At 40.8% G+C, this 21,090-nt stretch overlaps 1 long non-coding RNA gene across 1 annotated transcript; it reads left to right on the top strand.

Annotated features, from left to right (window-relative positions):
- Positions 1-1,040: 1,040 nt before the first annotated feature.
- On the top strand, positions 1,041-9,028 carry LOC144235403 (uncharacterized). The gene is made up of 3 exons (XR_013336195.1): positions 1,041-1,168; positions 5,426-5,503; positions 8,509-9,028. It is a non-coding gene; the product is annotated as an uncharacterized LOC144235403 (long non-coding RNA).
- Positions 9,029-21,090: the final 12,062 nt, after the last annotated feature.

Raw genomic sequence — 21,090 nt, 5'->3', positions numbered from 1 at the left:
TGAGATAACGGGAAAGAATCCCAAAGACATCACCAAAAAAAAAAAAAAAAAAAAAAAAAAAAAAAGTTCATGTTGTCCACCTGATTATTGAAAGCCTATTCTGCAAAGAGTGACCTTGATGACTATTCAGATGGGACACAGGTATTCTACTCTGGGCCCCTTCTGAGACTAAGAGTGCGCTCAAATCATGTTCCTAGTCCTCAAATACTTCTTCCAATTATCTGACAATTCCATCAAGCCATCAGCCACTGTTCATGCATCAGTGTACATTCATACTTCTTGACATCTTTTTCCAAGCCCTCCGGATATATCATATTAAGACCTAGCCAAAGGACACTACCGCTTCCTTATTACAGCCCAAGGACACCCCGGAGGTAGCGCAGAAATTCATCACTGAGTAGTACCATCATACTGTGCATACATACCTGCAAATCGGGTTTAACTGTTTACTTCCTCTGTCTCCGGGAATTTGACATGTGGTCATATATACAGGCTGCCCAGAAGTAGGTGCCCCAACATCCAACAGCACGCATGTGGGTAGAATGCAACCTTTCACCAGGCCTGGGCCTACGAGCCCTCCAAGGCTGCGGGCCGGGGTCTGTCCAAACCACCAGATTACTGTTTTGGGTGAGGGGTCTCCCTCGCAATATGATCTGGATACTGGGGACTGCAAAAAGAGGGCAGTTAATCTTCATTTGGTCTCGCCACTTGGCCGGTCACGGGCTTCTCCACGCACCAGGGCTCCCAGGTGTCTCTCATTCTATGACCCGTAGTCCTCGCCAGGGAAGCCTGCTGTGTTCCTGTATCTGGCTTCAAAAAGAATAAAAGTCTCTGTGCAGGTGCGGGCGGAGACCATGGCAGATGCCTGGTTTACCCCCAAGAGTTCCCGAGTGGAATCTGGAATCTGGTCCCTCCTGAACTAGACCACGCGACTGGGTTCCACCTCCTCTCACTCAGAAGAGGCGCTACCCGCCCGGCTGCGCGGGATCGTGTGCGCACTAGCAAGCGCAACCGCACTCCGACGGCCCCGCCCCCTAGCAACCACGCCAGCAACCAGGTTCGCAAAGGTCTCTTCAGGGAGATTGGCAGCCAGGCCCTTCCCGTTGTACCCTGACAAACCTTTTGAATTCCCCCCAACTCTGCCTTCATGGGGAACACATGACATCAGGTAGGGTAGGGGTTGGAATCAGGTAATTGCCTCGGGTACCTCATAAACTCCTCCAGTGTTTGAGGTTCTGGCTCTTCTCTACACTTCAACTGTTCCAAATTTCAGCTTCCCTAAGCTTCGAGGCCTGGGCACGCGCAGAACGAACTTTTCCCCTAGGCCTTGGGCTTCGGAGCTAAACAGGCCTGTGGGGTCTTGGTGTGTCCAAATCTCCTGTATACTGTCCTCGGTGACGGGGGGGGGGGCGGTCCGCTGGAGTACGATCTGAAATGGGGACTACGAAGGTGGAGACAGGCAGTCTGCTTTGCAATCTTTATGCAAACTACACAAAAGATATAAAATAAGACAGGTACAAGCATCTGAGACACCAGTAAGGGCTGTAAAAATGGGAATGCCTAGGCTAGTGACATTTGTCCGTCTGATTACATGTGTTTACAAGGTGAGAAGAAAATATAGGAGGTAGTGTCACGTAGTGGTTAGGATTGTGAGCTCTGGAGACAGAGAATACCAATCCAACCACTTCATAACTGAGTGATGGGTCAGCTACTTTTGGGGGCCTCATATTTAACTATAAAAACGGGGATGCTCAAGGTACATACCTCATAAGGTTGTGGTAAGGCTTAAGTAATATATAAAAAACATTTAGAACAGGACACAGCATATGAAAGGACAGAGTTATGTTAGCTATCAAGATTTAAATGATAAAAAGAACCTTCTTTGGGATGCATGAAAATAAAAAAAATACAAAATACAATGTAGGATGCAGATGATCTGGGGGAAACAGAGAAGTAATAGATAGTAAAGTTGAAAAAACTGTACAAAAACCATATGAAAAGTATTAAACAGTTTATATGGAGGCAAGAATAAAAGCGCTCCAGTTGAGAGATAATCTCATTGGAGGACAGCACAAGAGGAAAAACAGTGTGTGAAGGAAGGGAACACCATCCCAAAAATTCAATGGAGGGAAAGCACAAAATAGCAATAACTTTGATAGAAAGAGAAAGCACTCAAGAAAGTAAGAGGGATGAGGAAGAAACAGGAGAATTCAGAGGACAGTTTAAAGGGTGAGAAGAAGTAGGTGGCATCTACATTCAGTTGAAAGTTGGAGTGATGGGGATGGACGTGTTGTTAAATTGGGTGTTGGGGCAGCTGGGTGGATCAGTCGGTTAAGCATAGTACTCTAGATTTCTGCTCAAGTCACGATCTCATGGTTTGTGCGTTCTAAACCCCACATCCAGCTCTGGGCTGACAGCACAGCCTGCTGGGATTCTATGCCTCCTGTCTCCCTTTCTCTCTGCCCCTCCTCAGCTCATTCCCTGTCTCGCTCAAAAATAAATAAATAAACTTAACCAAAAAAAGCAAATTGGATGTTGATCACAGGAGCAGATACAAAAAGGCTATATTCTAGAAATGATTAGAATTAAAATACACCTCACCAGGACAGGGATGAATTAATTACTTCAGTAAACTTTTATTGATTACCTACTGTGTGCTAGGTCCTACGCTAAATCCCAAGACTAAAGATAAAAAATAAAACACGATCCTGCTTTCCAGAGTTCAAAGTGTAGTAAAGGAAAGACGAGAAAAGCAACCAATTATTGTGCAGAAGGAATAAGTAATTGTAGAGTTAAAAATGTGTTTTTTTAAGAGAATAAAGAAACACTGTAAAAGAAGGAAATGTGGTTGGACTGGAAAGACTGAATATAGCTTCCAAGAGGCTATTTTCCTCATTCATTTATTCATTCATTCAATGTTTAACAATCCCATGCAATGCTTCCTGATAGCATCTCAAAGAATGAATAATGACTGGTCAAGAAGACAAAGCAGAAAAGAAAGGATGGGAGGGAGTCACTTGGTATATAGCTGGAATACAGTATAGACAGAGTATACTCTCCGCTCACTTCCTTAAAGATAAAAGGAATTGCTTGAGGAAAAAATGATGGAAAAGGAGAATTACATATACAATAAAGCAGGAATTACATTGCCCTTACATTCACATGAAATATAATCGAGAACTTGGAAAATAATGGAGTGCTATATTTGCTGTATATTCTCCCTTTGCCTCTCTGGAACTCCACTCTTCTCTCCAGGTTCTTTTACCCAAAAGGTGGTTTTTATGCACTGCATCAACTATTACTATTTGTCCTCTGGCCTCCGGAAGGTTTCAGCCAATAGTAATGAGTAGTATCAGGAAATGAAGATGGGGTTATTTATTCCCCCAGTGTCCTCTATGCCAGGCCCTGCTTTGACATTAACTATGTTCTTCTACCTAAGACCACAGCTGCCTGTCACCAGTTCTCTCCCTCAGGATAATACATTTTTTAGAAAAACTGATAAGAGAAGTCGCAAGGACTTTAAATGAAAAGTGGCACCATTCCCTCTGCCCCACTGCACAATATATTGCAATTTAGAACATTCCAACACAAGGTCGCAGTACCTTGAATCTCCATCCTCCTTGAGGAGGACTTAAAGGAAGGCACTTTCATAGGCACATCAAATCTGGAGAACTTGAACATCTTGAAATGAATCCCTTAATATTTACCATGTGTTCATCCTCTTTTAAACTCTTAATATGATACCCATAGTTCATAAATCCAATTTGAAGACTGCTTTCTAGCTATATTAAGTACTTATGGTTTATGAACATTATCATTCCTTTCCTACAGCGCTATAAAAGTGTTAGCTGTTCTCTCTTCTTTAAAACCAGTTATTTCATCCTTTACAGAAAGATAGTAATTCCTGTTTCCTTCATCTCTAGTGGGCTTCCCTCACCAATGTCCAAACCTAGTAAATATTCCCTTCCTTAAAAGCTTTTTCATATCTGCATTTTGAGTATGCAATCTCTTTTCCTGACAGAAACATGACTAACAGAGGTAATGTAATGAAGTTTTTTGAATCATGTTTTCAAGCTTCTTTGCACCATTAACTGACCCCATGATGCAGGTAGCAGGATAGTTTCACATATACATTGGTTAATGTGGAAGGCAAACATAGGTAGAAAAAAGAAGTTAATTAAGCTCTTAGCAGATATGATCATCTTAAAAACTGCAACTCTTAATTTCAAGAGCTAGAGAAAAAACTTTCTTGAATTCTCAATGATTGACTCCTCATATTGAGAACCAAAGCCAAGAGAACGAATATAAATATTGGTTAGTAACATAAACTGTGAAATAGGAACAGATTCAAGATTATAATACAAGAACAGGTTTTTTTTGCCAATGTGGAGCAGGGACACTTTTTGAATTATAAAAGGAGGAGGTGGTATTTTGGGGAGAAATGTCTGAAAAAAGTGGGGAAAAAAAGTATAGATGCAAATGTGAAATCCTGTCTTCTGTTCTCCATTGGATTGAGATCCCCAGGATCAAGCTGAAAGGAATTCCACATAGGCCTGGGTGAATCTGAAAATAGACAGACCTCATCTTGTGTACTCTAAGGCTATCTTGTGCCTCAGAGGAGTGCGCATCTAAATAGTATGCAGGCAAGGTCTGAGTGAGTGACCTAGGTGACTGGTCCAGAGGGCAGATTCTTGGAGTCCTTTATACCCCACAGCAATGATGGGAAGCATTAGACAAGAGCCCCAACAGGAAAAGAAGTATGACTAATAGAGAAGAAGGAAGGCAAAGAAGGTACGAATTACAGGGCTATCATTAGTATTATCTGGTAGCTCAGGATGATAGGGATCAGGTGTGAGGCTCCTCCTCAAGAAGAGGAGCAAAGGGTATGATCACGTGATAACTATCTCTTAGTGCCATGATGGCAAATAGCACATCAGACGCTAGGTATATTACCAAGAAGTAAGAATGAGAAAGAGGAGGTGGGGACCTGGATTGGACTGGATATTTACTCAAAGTGATTGAATTCTGAAGCAGACATGACTGTGTTACCAGAATTGCCATAAGTGTTCTACCATCAATAGAAATAGTACTGCTTGATCTTTCTAATTGATTTATATAGAAATACTTTCATTTCATATTTCTAAATACTGTGGATTGTCATAACTGGCAAAGACATAGTGATGGACAGAATTCCAGAACAAAGCAAGCCCTTTATAGGTAAACAGAGCCATATTAGCATTCATACTCAGAGAAAGGTGACTACTCTGGGTACAGGTAGGTGTACAGGGGACGCTGGAGAAACTACATGAAGAAGCGGAAATCATCTAGGTTCTTGAGAATGGGATGGATTGCAACTAGAAGAGAGTTAACTATAAGAACAAACAACTGGGTCATTAATTCTCCTCCATCCTTTAATTTTGTCCAGAAGACGTCAAGGGAGGGACTGCTGAACAGAAAGAAATCACATTGTGCATCATCAAGGTAATTGGATTCTGCAGCCCATGTAAGTTGAATCCAAAGGTGAAGTACAAGCATCTAAAATTTCTGCCAATCCTGTCCCTACACAAATAATGAATATATCAAAGAGATGGCACCTCAGGGAATTGTGACTTGAGTTAATTATGGTGAATTGAATCTATTTACAGCTTCAGCCTAGTTCCAGCTCAACGTATCCTGGGAGGAATCTGCATAAACAGCCCTGAACCACACTGCTAGACACAGGAAAGGGCTTGCACCCTCTGAGGACTAAACAAAACATATACATTCAGTCTCCAATATTCTTTTACACATAATTCTCAGAATACAATAAAATATATTAAAAACATATAAAAAAAGTGAAAAGTGTGACTCAGAATCAAGAGAAAGAGTCAACAGGAGCAGACTGGCAAAAAGGCAAGTTACTGACGTTAGCAGGCAAGGACTTTAATACAATTATTAACAATATGTTAAATAATTTAAAGGAAACCACAGATGTAATTTGTGAAGGGATGGGACACTTTAAGAAAAAAAAATACTAACTCTAAAGTAGAACTAGGTAGACCTTTTCGATCTTAAAACTCAATAACTGAAATAAAAATGTTAATGGATTGTTTTTCTTGCAATGCCCAATCTGTTTTTAAGTCATGATCCAGTGATAGCTCAGTAAAGTGAAATTAAAACCAAAATAAAATATCAGAAAAACTAAGTTAGAAAGACTTATATGTCCTAGAGTCATCGTAAAGAAAAACAGTTCTCATACATAGCTGGTAGGAGTAAGTATAACTGAAAGAGTAAATCACTCTGAACAGCCCTTTGCACATACAAATAAGATTAAACATACACCTATTCTATGCTCTAGCAATGTTTTTCTTTGGATTACGTGTCGAGAGGAAACAAGGGCACATACATACAAAAAGGATTTATTGACGATAGCCCCAAACTGAAAACAACTCAAACATCCACCCATAGTATAACTGACGAAGAGTTGTGATATACTCAGACAATAGCATACAGCAAAGAAAAAGAAAATTACTGCTACATATAACTACGTGGATAAATCACAAAAACATTATACTGAGCAAAAGGAACAGGACTCGAAGATGTACCTATTGTATGCTTGTTTATATGAAATTCAGAAAGGGGACAAAACTAATTTATGGCGGCAGAGTTTACGATAGTTACATCTGGGTGCATGGCTACTTGTTTACTAAAAAGCATTAGGGGAAAACTGCTGGGGAAAAGGGATATGGTTTGATCTGGGTGGAATTAATATGTGTACATACAAAAATTCATCAAGTTGTACTAAGATTTGTGCATTTTATTGAATTCACATTATATTGCAATAAATAAAAGGAGGACACACTTTAGGATCAACTATTACAGCAAAAGGAGACATTTGAAAAGTTCAGGATTACACAGCTAAATAAAAAAATAAAATAGCAAAATAATAAATATGATATGCTTAGAAATTATCAGAATGTAGGACAATATCTATAAAGTGGCTACTGGTACCATATTTTGGGGGGGGGGTCTCTTATTTGAAATAATTTACACACTTTAAAATCTTGGTGTCTGTGTTAGAGTCCCTCATCTTCCGTCTCCTGGCCAAGGGACCCGGGCCCAGTAACTTAATCTCTGTGTTTCTGTGCCCTCATTTGCAAAATAAGACAATCATGATACCTACCTTGTAATGTTATTATAGAACAAAATGGGGAAATGTCTGTAATTAGTAAAGTCCTAGAAAATGAGTAGATATCAGTAAACTTATCATTTTTATTATTATTTTCTGTGTTATCTAAACCTGTATCCTTTTCAGATATAAATATCCGTTAAGAATAACCCGTGTACCTGTTTCAAAGAAGGTCATAAATCCGGATAAAGAATTCCTTCATAATAAAATATTTCTGAGGATTTACTCTAAAAAGCAAGAAGAGATATGTAGGGAGGCAAACTCTTTCAGATAGAAGGGTCTGGGGAAGGGAGAGCACTTTATACTCACATATGCATGCATGGAGAGACCATTTTATAAACAATATGTTGAAAATTTTCACAAAATTGAAGATAAAGGTCATAGATTTTAACATTTGGTTATGAAAAATAATTCCAAATGCATGTTTATTCTTGTCATTATCTAGTCCTTGTTTACAGAATAAATTCCAAAGTCCTTTGTATGACAGTAAAGGTCTTTATTTGGCCTCTTGTGGAGAAGACGATCCCCACCTGCTCTCCCTTGTCCACAGGGGAAATTTGCAGACTCTGTTGAATCTCCACTGCATTCCTCTACCATGGCATTCCATGCATTTTGCAATGGCTCCTTGATCTTCTTCCTTTTTTGCTAGACTATGACTTCCTAAGGGCAAAAGTTTTATTTTCATCAGCGTTGTATGACCAGAAATTAGCGCCATGGTCATACAGAGAGGAATATAGTGGGCACACCAGAACTATTTACAGTCTGAATAACTAATAGTCTAGAATTGATAAGAGAACATGGGAAGGGGAAAGCCAGAGAACACACACAGCTATCTAAAATTATCCTTTACATCAGTGTATAATATGAAGAGCAGGAGAGCCAGCATCTGCCTAAGGGGAGAATGCTGAGAAACAAAGATAGAAATAAACACTTTTTTTTATTTATCACTTTCAGAGCAAGAGCAGTTATTTGGAGCCAAAGTCATCAACATTGACTTAAGGGGAAAAATAAGGTGATGATGATGATGATGATTTACTACAATGGAAAAAAAGAAAGGAAATAATTTTGAAAATCCTAATATTGAAAATTAAAACAGTTTCCATGAATATTGAAATGCATATACATCAGAACTGTTCTGAATGATAAAAAAACAAAAACAAAACCCCAAACACTGAGTATGGAAGAGGGTGACAGATTACAAGGAAACAAACCACTAGATTTATAAAGCCCACGTATGTATATTGGAGTATAAGTGATATTGTTCCGTTGTAGGACAGTTTTAAACATGTAATTTATCTATCACTCTTTTATATAAAAGAGAGTTCTACTTTATTTTTCAGGTTATCTTATGAACTACTGATAAACAGAAATGCTGGATTTACCTGTGAAAGTGCCACATTCTTCAGAGCACTTGAAAATGGTTGAAAGACAAAGCCACCAAGTCAACGTGCTCTTCTGAGATTTAGGTTTCCTCTGTCTAACACTTTTGTCTAATCACAACTCTTGATTGACACATTCTCTCATCATGGCATTTGCAGCCTGCTAGAAATCCTTTGTCTCTGTGAGAGGCTGACAGGCAAAGTTAAAAAAAAAAAAAAAGTGTTCTGTGAAGTGCTTTTTAAACCTGTTTTCGATGAATATACCTGCCTTCTTGAGAAAAAAGAAAGTTCAACTCTTGATCCTTTTCTTTACGGTTTAGTACATCGTTGTGGTTGTTTCAATTTGTCTGATAGTATTGAGATTGAAATTTCAAGCTTGGAAGATAGTTGGTGGTTCTTTCCCTAGCATTAATTTCCAGTTTTTAGGGGAGGGAGAAGATGAAATAAATTTCTAAGCATACTGAGTGTTTCTTAGATTTAAAAGGGCCACATGTTCTTTGTTTTTTTTTTAGTTTGATTTTAATTTTTTTTTTTTTTACAAATAGTTTATTGTCAAATTAGTTTCCACATAACACCCAGTGCTCATCACATGTTCTTTATAATTATTTCCAATGACAGGCAGAATGGAATCTGCCCTCCTGAGTGACTTGCTTGATGAATAAACAGAATGTGACAGATTTCTTTTTTTTTACGTTTATTTACTTATTTTGAAAGAGAGAGAGAGAAAGAGCAAGGCTGAGTGGGGGAGGGACATAGAGAGAGGGAGACAATCCCAAGCAGGCTCTGAGATGCCAGCACAGAGCCCGATGTGAGGCTCAAAGCTAGGAACCGTGAGATCATGACCTGTGCCCAAATCAAGAGTGGGATGTTTAACCAACTGAGCCACACAGACTCTCTCTTGGTCTCCTGGGACACTTGTTCTTGGTCCCCCAAGCTGCCTCATAAGAAGCTAACTCTCCTGGGGCAACCATGCTTTATGAAGCCCTAGTCACATGAAGAGTGCTCTAGAGGATGGGCCACCATGTGGAGAGAGACAGCCGAGAGCAGCACAGCTCCAGATATGGCAATGAAGACACCATCTTGGACGTGGACCCTCCAGCCCCAACCATCCCAGTGGATTCCATGGGAATCTGCTGAGCCCTTCCCGTATTCCTGACCCACAACATTATGGGCAATAAAAAATGTTTGCTTTAGGCCACTAAAGGTTTTGGAAGTAGCTGAGTATGTAATAAGAGTTAACCAGAATAAATGGGAATCTACTGAAAACTTTTTAAAACAAATTTTTAATGTTTTATTTATTTCCGAGAGAGAGAGAGAGAGAGAGCGAGCAGGGAAGGGTCAGAGAGACAGGGAGACACAGAATCTGAAATAGGCTCCAGGCTCTGAGCTGTCAGCACAGAGCCCAACACGGGGCTCGAACCCACAAACCATGAGATCATGACCTGAGCCGAAGTCAGACGCTTAACCGACTGAGCCACCCAGGAGCCCCTCTACTGAAAACTTCTTAAGACAGATTAGTTGCATCAATCTTCTCTTCTATTTGAGCTTCAGTAGAGCATTTGGATAAATAATAATTATTAAATTATAAAGGCTGGAAAAGTTATCAAATTTGCATGTAATAAGTTCACTCAGAGAATGTTAAACTACAATACACCTTTTGATTACAGAAATAATAGTAGTAACAAAAAATGATAGTCTTCACACCTGTCCTTAATTTTCAACTAAGCAGTGATAATTTTAGGTAGTGCTTCTACCACCTAAAAATTTCTGCAGAATAGTGTGTGCCTTTTTGACCTGGTTTAGAATTGATGAGAGAAGAGGATGTCAAGTTCATAAAAATGACAAATGCTTCTGTCATTAGCAGATGCATTAATCTCTGTGAGGACAAAATATTTTATTTGAAAGATAAGTTAAATAAAATTCTAACGCCGAAATTCTATTCCAGTTGAAAATAACCCTTTATGCCTCAACTTTAATTTGGGGGGGAAACAGTTTTGTTTTGCTTTACTCATAAGTGTAGACACTTAAAACATAAAATAGTCACATTTCCACCTAAACAATTAAATTCCAATGAATGGTCCTGGATCTCCAAGTAAATTGTGACAGAGGAAACACCTGTTACCTGGAAGCAGTATTTTTTCAGGAGAAAGTTTCTAAGTTTTCTAGGCAAAAACATTAAGTCATTCTTGATTTTTACCTCTTAAAAAGTATCTTATTGCTTCTTTTAGTTTTCTGAATCAATATAAAAGTGAGCCTTCAAAAATCTAACTTCATGAGTTATTGACAGGTAAGAGGATGAGAAGATGAGAAGGTCACTCATCCTGATCGCTAAGGACTAAAGGAAGTTGCAGCATTTATTTTTTATTTATTTTTTTTTAATTTCTAGGAGAGAGAGAGAGAGAGACAGCGTGAGCAGGGGACGGTCAGAAAGAGAGGGAGTCACAGACTGAAACAGGCTCCAGGCTCTGAGCTGGCAGTCAGCACAGAGCCCGACGCGGGGCTCGAACCCACGAACCGCGAGATCATGACCTAAGCGAAAGTCGGACGCTTAACCGACTAAGCCACCCAGGCGCCCCAGGAAGTTGCAGCATTTAAAAAAAAAAAATTAACATTTTTTTTGAGACAGAGAGAGACAGAGCACGAGCAGGGGAGGAGCAGAGAGAGATGGAGACACAGAATCTGAAGCAGACTTCAGGCTCTGAGCTAGCTGTCAGCGCAGAGCCGGATGCGGGGCTCAAACCCATGAACCACGAGATCAGGACCTGAGCCGAAGTCAGATGCTTAACCGACTGAGCCACCCAGGCGCCCCGCAGCATTTTGTTTTTAAGGTTTTTTTTAATGTTTACTTATTTTTTTTGAGGGAGGGGAGGCAGAGAGAAAGGGAGACACAGAATCCAAAGCAGACTCCAGGCTTCTAGCTGTCAGCACACAGCCCCATGTGGGGCCCCAACCCACGTACTGCAAGATCATGACCTGAGCCGAAGTTGAACACTTAACGGACTGAGCCACCCAGGCGCCCCGAGAAGACGAGGCATTTTGAAACAGGAACTGAGACCAAGTATAGTTACTTCCCAACCCCCCAAAAACGAGGTTATGGTACCAGACCCTGCCTGTCACTGTCACATCACTAAAAGGCCATCTTACAAGTGAGTACACTGAGTTTCAGGAGACATTGTTCCCTGACTCCTGTCATGTTTCTTTATGGTCAGAGCTTTCCAAGCAGACCTTGCCAGCAACTGGGGTTAAGATGAAAGAATGGCACACACACCATGGAAGCTAAATTGAGACACATCAGAGAGAAAGGTTTACAGATTTAGTGCCCCTGGAACAAGAGTTTAGGTTTCAAGGGCAATGGTTTTGACGCCCTTGCCCCCCTCTGCTCAGGGACGATTTGTTCATATTAGAAAGCTAACGTCTCTCCTTCTGAGTGGAGGATGGTCAACTCTGCCAGGCACTCTATGAAAGCTCCAAGATTCACAATTTGAGAGTTCGTCTCCTGTGATCTGAGTCTCCACTCCTAATACACCAGGTCCATCTGGCTTTCGTGGCACCACCCTGTTGGCAGCTGGGGTACAGGAAACCAATGTACGATGTTCCAGAAGGAAACAATCAGACTGTTCTCTAAAACAGAAACTTCACCTCTTCTATCAGCACAAAATAAATATAGGTATAAAAGCTTAATGGGATTGGGGTCTATAAGGGTCAAGTCTCCATCCTTGTGGTGAACGTTATATTGTTTGGGGCTTGGAGTCCCTGAGTCTGCTTAATCAGGTTTCTATTCTTATTCTTTTTCTATAATTTCCACAAAATAAAATACATTGATAAAGGCATTGGTATTTGTTGGAAAATATCATTAAAGATAAAACTTAAGCATTTTAGGGGCACCTGGGCGGCTCAGTCAGTTAAGCATCTGACTGCAGCTCCGGTCATGATCTCATAGCTCGTGAGTTCAAGCCCCGTGTCGGGCTCCGTGCTGACAGCTCAGAGCCTGAAGCCTCCTTCCAATTCTAGGTGTCCCTCTTTCTCTCTGCCCTTCTCCCACTTGTGATCGCTCTCAAAAATAAATAAAACATAAAAACGTTTTTAAAAAACTTAAGCATTTAAAAAATAGAATCGTATACAGATTTTAGCTAGACTCCCATACTCTGCAGGACTAGAACTTGGCTACAAGGACAGAAATGGTCACCAGTGAAGTGGAAAATTATTTCTCCCACTTACATGAAATGGAGAATGGGGATGAGGTACAGGCTTTGACAATTTCACATCTCTAACCTTGGCACAGAGCCTTGTATTAGCTAGTTTTAGTAAACTCGAATAGAGGTTTACTACAGACCACCTCCCCCCAAACTTCATAGATTCAATGTAAGGATGAAGTCAATATCAAATAATCTGTAATCTAACCACATTTAACACATCCCTCATAAAGTCGTGTTGTCATGATAGAAGAATAATGTTGTGCATGCAAGCTAGAATAGGGGCAAGAACAAGAGGCATTTCTTACAGTACCTCCATCATTTTAGGGAGACTGGCAGACTAGACTTTTCTAGCTGCATGGTAATTACCTGCCGACAGTTAAGAAGCCAGAGCTGGTCTGGATTTAGTAAAGGTCAAGGTGAAAGTCATGCTTCAAACAGTTTGTTTTCTCTATAACCCAATTCTCTCTCATTTATACTTACCTGTGTGATGGATATGACATATCAATTAGCAATTAGTCATTAGCCGTGGCTAGTCACTTCCCCAATAATGTAGAAGTTGCTGCTTCATGTACTGATTTTTCAGTTTAGCTGCCAAGCACACATCTGATTGCAAAGTTCAAACAGTTGAGTTAAAATAGACTGTGTAACTGGAGTGAGTTCAAAGCACTGAAAACTTCCGATCATTTTTCTCTTTGTCTTTTTAGCCTAATCATTAGTCACCGATGCAAATGCACAAGCGTGAAGTTTTTTAATGATTGTTTTTGCATAGAATGCAAGATTTTAGTTTCCCTTAGTTGATACTTTAAAAATATAATTTAATAAGCTCTGAAGATTGAAATAGTCCAAAATATTTTGGCCTCTAAAAAATGGCTGTACATGCACTGTGATACTTGACTTTATTCTAACAGCACTGTAACTGAAGTAGGAATATAGCAACATGCATTGGAAGGGTGATTAGTACTCTATCTGAGATAAAGAATTATGATCCAGAGAGGCTCTTGCCTTACTCCTTTGACCCTCAGACCCTCAGAGCTTGACGGCAATATGGCTTAAGTTTATCATCCGTTTTCATGAACTCCAAACCTGTACTTACTGGACACCCCTTTTTCTTGAATGTTGCTTCTAGGAAGGCTTTGGATATTGAAAAGATGATAATATGAGGCCAGCCAACATGCCTTTGCAAATTAATCACCATTGTTATCTTTGTACTGAGGAACCATTGGAATTCTTTGCCTTGTAAGATTTGTTCACAGAGATCAGTCAATCTCAAAATCTGCTTAAAACCCCTTGATAAGGTGGAGTCCTGAGTCCATGACAGTCACTGATAGACCCTAGAGCTGTTCAGATTTCACAGAAGTGTAGACTTTCTTAAATCAGAGCCTTTGATCTGCAACTTCAAACATAGGAGACATTTGAGAGCATGGATGAGGTGGTAGTGCAATGACACCTGGAGACCTGGTTTATTTCCATATTCTGGAAATAAAAACAACTTTTAAAGGGAACCACCGCCACAATGGTGCAGAGTAGGAAGGAGAAAGAAAGAAGCAATAGTATCCTTGCCAATACCCTGAAGAACCCTTTGAACTTGGGGTTGGTTTTTTCGTGTTTTGTTATTCTTATGATGAGAGAGGTATTTTTCCCCTTGTATTGCTTAGTATTTACCAAATATCCAGCTGTACTGAAAGATGGAAAACTGGCTGATGGATGGGCAGAGGAGTGAGAGGGATAACATGATGCATGACACTGAATACCATGAAGCTAGGAATTCACAGGGCTAAAATAAGTGGAAAAAGTACATTAAGGAAGAAGAGTAATTACAGGGATAGAGAAGGGAGAAATGGAGAGGAGCCTGATCAATATAAGCAGTGTTTTCTAAGTCAGGGTCATGCTCCCAGCACTTAGATCCCTGAGTCAGAATGGGAGTTTAGCCAGGCACCCCTAGAGCCTGAGTGCACAGCACTGAGCAAGACAGTGATGGCCCCTGTGCTAATGGAGTGTATTACTTAGACAGGAAGGAGACAAGGAGAGAGGTATATGAAAAAATAAACAATGAAAAAAATTCCGGAGTCACACAAACAGAATATACCAGGCAAAGGTATATGAAGTGCTTTCTCAGAGAGATAACGATTATGTGATGGTGATAAACAGAGACATTAAGGACCATAACGTGGACGAGGTGGCAGAGGTTGCTATTTAAGACTGGTGTTGAGATGGGCGCCTGGGTGGCTCAGTTGGTCAAGTGCCCGACTTCAGCTCAGGTCATGATCTCACGGTCTATGAGTTTGAGCCCCACATCGGGCTCTGTGCTGACAGCTCAGAGCCTGGAGCCTGCTTCAGATTCTCGGTCTCCCTCTCTCTGCTCCTCCCCTGCTCACACTCTGTCTCTTTCTCAAAAATAAATACATTTTAAAAAACTTTAAATACTGCTGGTTAGGAAAACCTCTCTCCAGAGATGACCTCTGTGGTGAGACTGAGGTACAGAAAGGGAGGCAGCATGAGAAGATCAAGATCTCAAGGATGAATTTTCCAAGTTCAGGAGGCAAGCAGGGCAGGGGCCTAAGCGTGGCAGTGTTTGTCATGCTTAAAAATCTGAGCAGAGGCCAGTGTGATGGGAACAGAATGCAGCAGGCTGTGAGTGAGGAGAGAGGAGNGCAGATCACCAGCGAGAGGCAAGGGTTTAGGTCTTATTCTAAGTAAGCTTGGAAAACTTTAGAGAGTTTTAAGAAGAGAAGTAACACTGAAGCTATATAGTCAAAATTCTGCTTACTTTGGGAGTTTTGTAACATACTGATTCAAACAACCACAACTTGGGTCTTCAAAAGTCAGTGCTGAATCTTATTCAGATGGAGATTAAATATCCTTAGATATTATTTTTTTTCTACTTTTTAAAATTTAGTTTCAAGTTAGTTAACATATAGTGTAGTATTGGTTTCCAGAGTAGAAACACCCAGTGCTCACTGGTCACAAGTGCCCTCCTTAATGTCCATCACCCATTTAGCCCATCCCCTGCCACCTCCCCTCAATCAACCCTGTTCTCTATATTTAAGAGTCGCTTATGGTTTGCCTCCCTCTCTGTTTTCATCTTATGTTATTTCTCTTTTCCTTCCTTTATGTTCATCTGTTTTGTTTCTTAAATTCCATATATGAGTAAACTAGTATTTTAAAACAAAGATGAACCTGGACATTTCTAAAGCAAATTCTAGTTTTTACAACTACTCTTACAAATCTCTTTGAAGTCATTTTGCTCTTCTGTAAAATGGGGATAATGGTATCTACTTGAGAGCTGACGAAGCTCAAAGAAGATGATTCTGACATAACAGTGCAGAGTAACATTTACTGAACATGACTGTTTTGCAGTCATAATAATGAGTCAAATAGCATAACCAAACCACTTTGCCTTGTCCCTTTCCTTATTAAAATGACTTCCCATATGAAGTGATGGGGGCAGAAGTGTTTGGAGACAAAGGGATCCCTCTCTAAATTAATTACACATTGTCTAAGGGGCAGGGGTAAAAGGAAGGATGGGTGATTATGAGCAATAATGGTTTCCTTCTCTTTGGAGCTCTGAGTCTTAGCCTTCTTTAAAAGAATTCTGCTCATCCTATGTAGATGATGAAAATACGAACATTATTGATATTAGGAAAACATACTGATAAGTTTATAAATCACATAAACTTCCTTCATAATTAAGGAAGGTCTATGTAATAATGGACTCCCAGAGAGGTGGTTGGGTGGCTCAGTCAGTTAAGTGTTAGACTCCTGATTTCAGCTCAGGTCATGATGTCAAGGTCCTGAAATCAAACCCTGTGGCGGACTTCTCTAGCTGAGTGTGGAGTCAGCCTGGGATTCTCTTTCCCTCTCCCTCTGCCCCTCACCCACTTGAGTGCGCGCATTCTCTGTTAATAAAAAAAGTGGATTACCAGGAAAATACTATAAAATATATGTAAATGGATACCTTCCATTATAAATTTACATTACAAGAGCAAAATGATTTAAAGAAATACACATTAAGATTTATTCCTAAAATCTATTTTTTTAACTGAATGAATCATTAGCTCAGTAAACATTTTGATGCAATGTTGTTGTTTTTTTCCATTAAAGCACAAACCTGAATTTAATGTTGAACAGATTAATTGAGAAACAGGAATCAGGAAGCACTTGGAGCGGATCAAAGAGTTTCAAAGGTCTCTTCTATCAGTTTCTAGTCCAAATTTGCAAGGGGCTTTGTAAAATCCATGCCCTTGAGATCCCAGTTGGCTAACAAGGGGGATACGTGAATCTCAGCATAGTTTAAATAGACCAGGGCTGCTAATGAAAAAGAGGTGAAAAATTTATCCTAACTTCAGCCTTCAAGCTCATGATTTATACAAGTGTAGCTCCTCAGAACCAATACTAGAGACTTGTAGTCTAAAGCTTAGATGGTTAGTAAAAAGTAGTTACTAAGTGGGAGTGAGGGGTGGGGCAAGGAAGAACCCAGTGGCAGAGAAAATAAAAATATTTAAAAAAAAGAGTAGGTTATTGGCATCTCAGAACAGCACGAAAACCAGGAGGCAAGTGAAAAAGAAAATAATTCAAGGATACACAGCACACTGCTTTCTCCCCTCCCCCACTTTCTTAGTATTATGCTTTTAACATTTGAGTTATCACCTATCAAGATTTTCCTTTCAAAAACAAGTGTTGGAGCCACTTTGGTAGGTATGGAAAGGAAGGAGAAATAAACTTGAGGCTGACTGTGGTGACAGAATAGTTAACAGGTTAGATCCAGAAGCTATTACTCCTGATGTTGTGGTATGTATTTTCACTTTTATATGAACTTCTGGCCCTGAGTTATTTTTGTCTGATGTCAAGTTGAACACCTGCTGCCAGAATAAAGGCAAGAATCAAGGCAGGTTCATATTTCTATATTTGAAATTCACCTATAGATCTCAGGTTCTATTTGGCATATACACATGCTTCTCCCTGCTTGGATAAAATAAGGAAATGTGATGCCTGTGGGGATCTAGGGGACAGGAGTTGGCGAAGACCTGATAAGGAAATGGAAAACAGCTCCATAGGAGGCCTGAGTGAAGCTCCAGGTTTGGCTTCAGGTGACGCGTGTTTTCAGTCTTAAGAGTTCCTACTTGAGCTTATTGTTCCCAGGAAGTTCTCAATTAGTATTTACTAACTGGTTAATACCTCAGAAAAGAACAAACATTCTAGGAAAAAAGAAAAGCATCTTTATTTTCTGTTGAACACTCTCTTTTTATATAATAGGTCCATTTTATGTTATTACTTTTTAAATTTTTTTTAATGTTTTTATTTATTTCTAGGAGAGAGAGAGAGAGAGAGAGACAGCGTGAGCAGGGGAGGGTCAGAGAGAGAGGGAATCACAGACTCTCAAACAGCCTCCAGGCTCTGAGCTGGCAGTCAGCACAGAGCCCGACGCGGGGCTCGAACCCACAAACCGTGAGATCATGACCCAAGTGAAAGTCGGATACTTAACCGACTAAGCCACCCAGGCGCCCCTATGTTATTACTTTTTAAGTATTTAGAGACAGAGAGAGGGAAGGGAGGGCACAGAGAGAGGAAGAGAGAGAATCCCAAGTGGGCTCAGTGCAGAGCCGGATGCAGGGCTAGATCCCACAAACCATGACATCATGACCTCAGCCAAAATCAAGAGTCAGACGCTTAAGTCAGACCTGGGCCACCCAGGTGCCCCAATAGGTCCATTTTAAATACTATTTTTTTTTCCTGCCAATCCTGTACTCACCAATTCCATCAAAACTGATCCTATAATGACTGCAAACGGTAATGGAATAGCAAGGATGTATACCTTTACATGATGGATAATAAAACTCAGTATCTCTGCTTTTTTAATTTTTAATTTATTAAGAAAATATTAATGCTTATATATTTTTGAGAGAGGGGGAGGGAGAGACAGAGCAAGACACAGAGCATGAGTGGGGGAGGGGCAGAGAGAGGGAAACACAGAATCCAAAGCAGGCTCCAGGCTCCTAGCTATCAGCTCAGAGCCTGAAGGGCGGGTCGAACTCACAGACCATGAGATCATGACCTAAGCCAAAGTCACACACTTAATCAGCTGAGCCACCCAGGCACCCCATCTCTGCTTTTTAAATCAACCTACAGACGAATACATATCTATTTAATTCAACTGAAATAAAATCCTTCATGGAACAGAACGCTAAATATGGCACAGCCCTTGGCAGCTTCCGACATGAGAAAGGAAGAGGGAAACAGACAAGTGGATGTCAAAATTGAAGATGGAAGTGAAAATGCTGGCAGCTTTGCGCCAGCGCCAGGTGGTTGGCAGATGTGACTGTGTCGCCACCTGGGGGCATGAATCACCGCCGAAGGAAGTCTCCTCATCCCCTCCATCTGTCAAGGCAAGTTGGCAGTGCAGCTGGTGCCTGTGCGAGGCCAGGGGGCACACAGAGGCCGAGCTGCACCGGCATCTATTCTGCATCTCCTCCTGCTTCTACTGTTGCCACTGCTCAAAAACTGAAGATCAAGAAGGCTTCTGGACTCAGTACGTATTCTATGTTTGGCAATGATCGCAATGCTAATAAAAGTGGAGATGGGGAGGGTAGACAAGTCAGCAACACTAAGAAGTGATAACAGATACCTGTATTGTCCCTTAGGACACTATTTTGCCCACTTGCCTTGTAATATCCATAATCACAGGCTCTCCCATGGAGATACGCCTTCAATAATCAAGGCCAAAGACCGCGTAAGTGCATAAGTCCCCGGGTAATTAACAGTGCCCTCTTAGAGATATCCCTAGGGTAAAAACTTGTAGGGGACTGGCAGGGGACTGGCAGTGACTCAGAAAGCAGCACGTGGTAGGGAAAAGAAAGGTAGCTTAGCCACATAATTTAAGCATGTTGATGCCTTCCTTCTCCTATATAAATCTTATCACCATGGCTGAGATAGAGCTATAGCTATTTTACTGGCTCTTTGTGACTCATCTTGGTATATTTTACCTGCTTAAAAATATTTTCTGTTGGGTGGTCAGAGGTAAAGAGGGAAGACACCAGTCTCTTTCTAGGTCCAAGTCTGGCTTAGCCCATTCCCTCGAGGACAAGGCAGTCCCAGGTGAGGGCTCAACAGGCCAGGCGCCATGATAACCTCCCATCTGGGCAATCCAAGCCATTAGAAAGGATCCTTGTCTTCTGGGTCCTCCTCCTGGAGGAAGGAGCTGTCCAGGCCTGATCTGAAAACGCAACCATGTGAAGCCAGAGTAGCCCAAAAATGGGGCTGCAGACTGGAGATGGGCTCCAGCTTTCTTATGCTAAAAACAGTGGGACTTTGTAGTTTACCTTTCCAGGGAGCATTCATCCTCTTGGTTGGTTGGACTGTCAGTTCACACACTTGGGGATTTTATTCCTACAGCTCCCCATCTATTACTAGGCACAATGAGTTTAACTGTTAGATTCAGAAATAGCTCTGACAAATTTGCTTTATGCCAAGTCTGTATGGGGCAAATGACAGAAATAGTCACACAATTACATGGCGGTGCTCATTGCCGACAGCTTCTGTACTCAGCTAGCTGACACCACAGAGATAAGGGCTGCTGCTGGTATCAGGAAAGCTCAGCATTTTTTTCTACTGGTTGATACCCAGTGACCTGTGAGCAAGCAAATAGAAGAAACCTTTTCCAAACAGAGTGCTACTCAGAGGGAGCTAGCAAAGTGGTAGAGGACTGGGATGAAAGACCTGACAGCAGGCTCTCACTGAGCAAACATCAGCAAACTTAGTGTGGCCCAGAATTGAGCATACAGCAGACGTAAGCTGAATGGCAGATCAAACATGTTCATGGTTTCAGCCAGACTTTTGCCCACTGTCTTCTACATCACCCCAACAGCTGAGAAGCCTTGGGTTCACATGGAAAGATAGGTGCTCCAGATCTGGACAAGAGTTAACTTAAGTCTTAATGACAGTATAACACAGGATATGTTACCTCATTATTCATGGCCTCGGTTTCCATATCTGCTGAACAAAGAGAATAATGTCAATATTCTGAAAGATGCTGAGAGAATTCTGTTTAAAAAGACAATGCAAGTAGGGGCACCTGGGTGGCTGGATCTGTTAAGCATTGAACTCTTGATAGTGGCTCAGGTCATGATCTCATGGTTCATGAGACTGAGTGCCATGCTGAGCTCCAAGCTGAGTGTGGGATCTGCTTGGGATTCTCTCTCTCTCTCGATCTCTCTCTCTCTCTCTCTGTTTGCTCATGCTTTCTCTCTCAAAATAAATAAACTTTAAAAATAAATAAATAGAAGGACAATGCAATTAAAATGCGTAGGATGGATCGATCACAGAAGACGATCACTAAGATGGAATGGTTATT

This window comes from Crocuta crocuta, unplaced genomic scaffold (genome assembly GCF_008692635.1).
Source record: "Crocuta crocuta isolate KB4526 unplaced genomic scaffold, BGI_CrCroc_1.0 scaffold64, whole genome shotgun sequence".
Classification (NCBI taxonomy): Eukaryota; Metazoa; Chordata; class Mammalia; order Carnivora; family Hyaenidae; genus Crocuta; species Crocuta crocuta.
The sequence above is the reverse complement of the archived record's forward strand: the minus strand, read 5'-3'. Positions and strand labels throughout refer to the sequence as shown.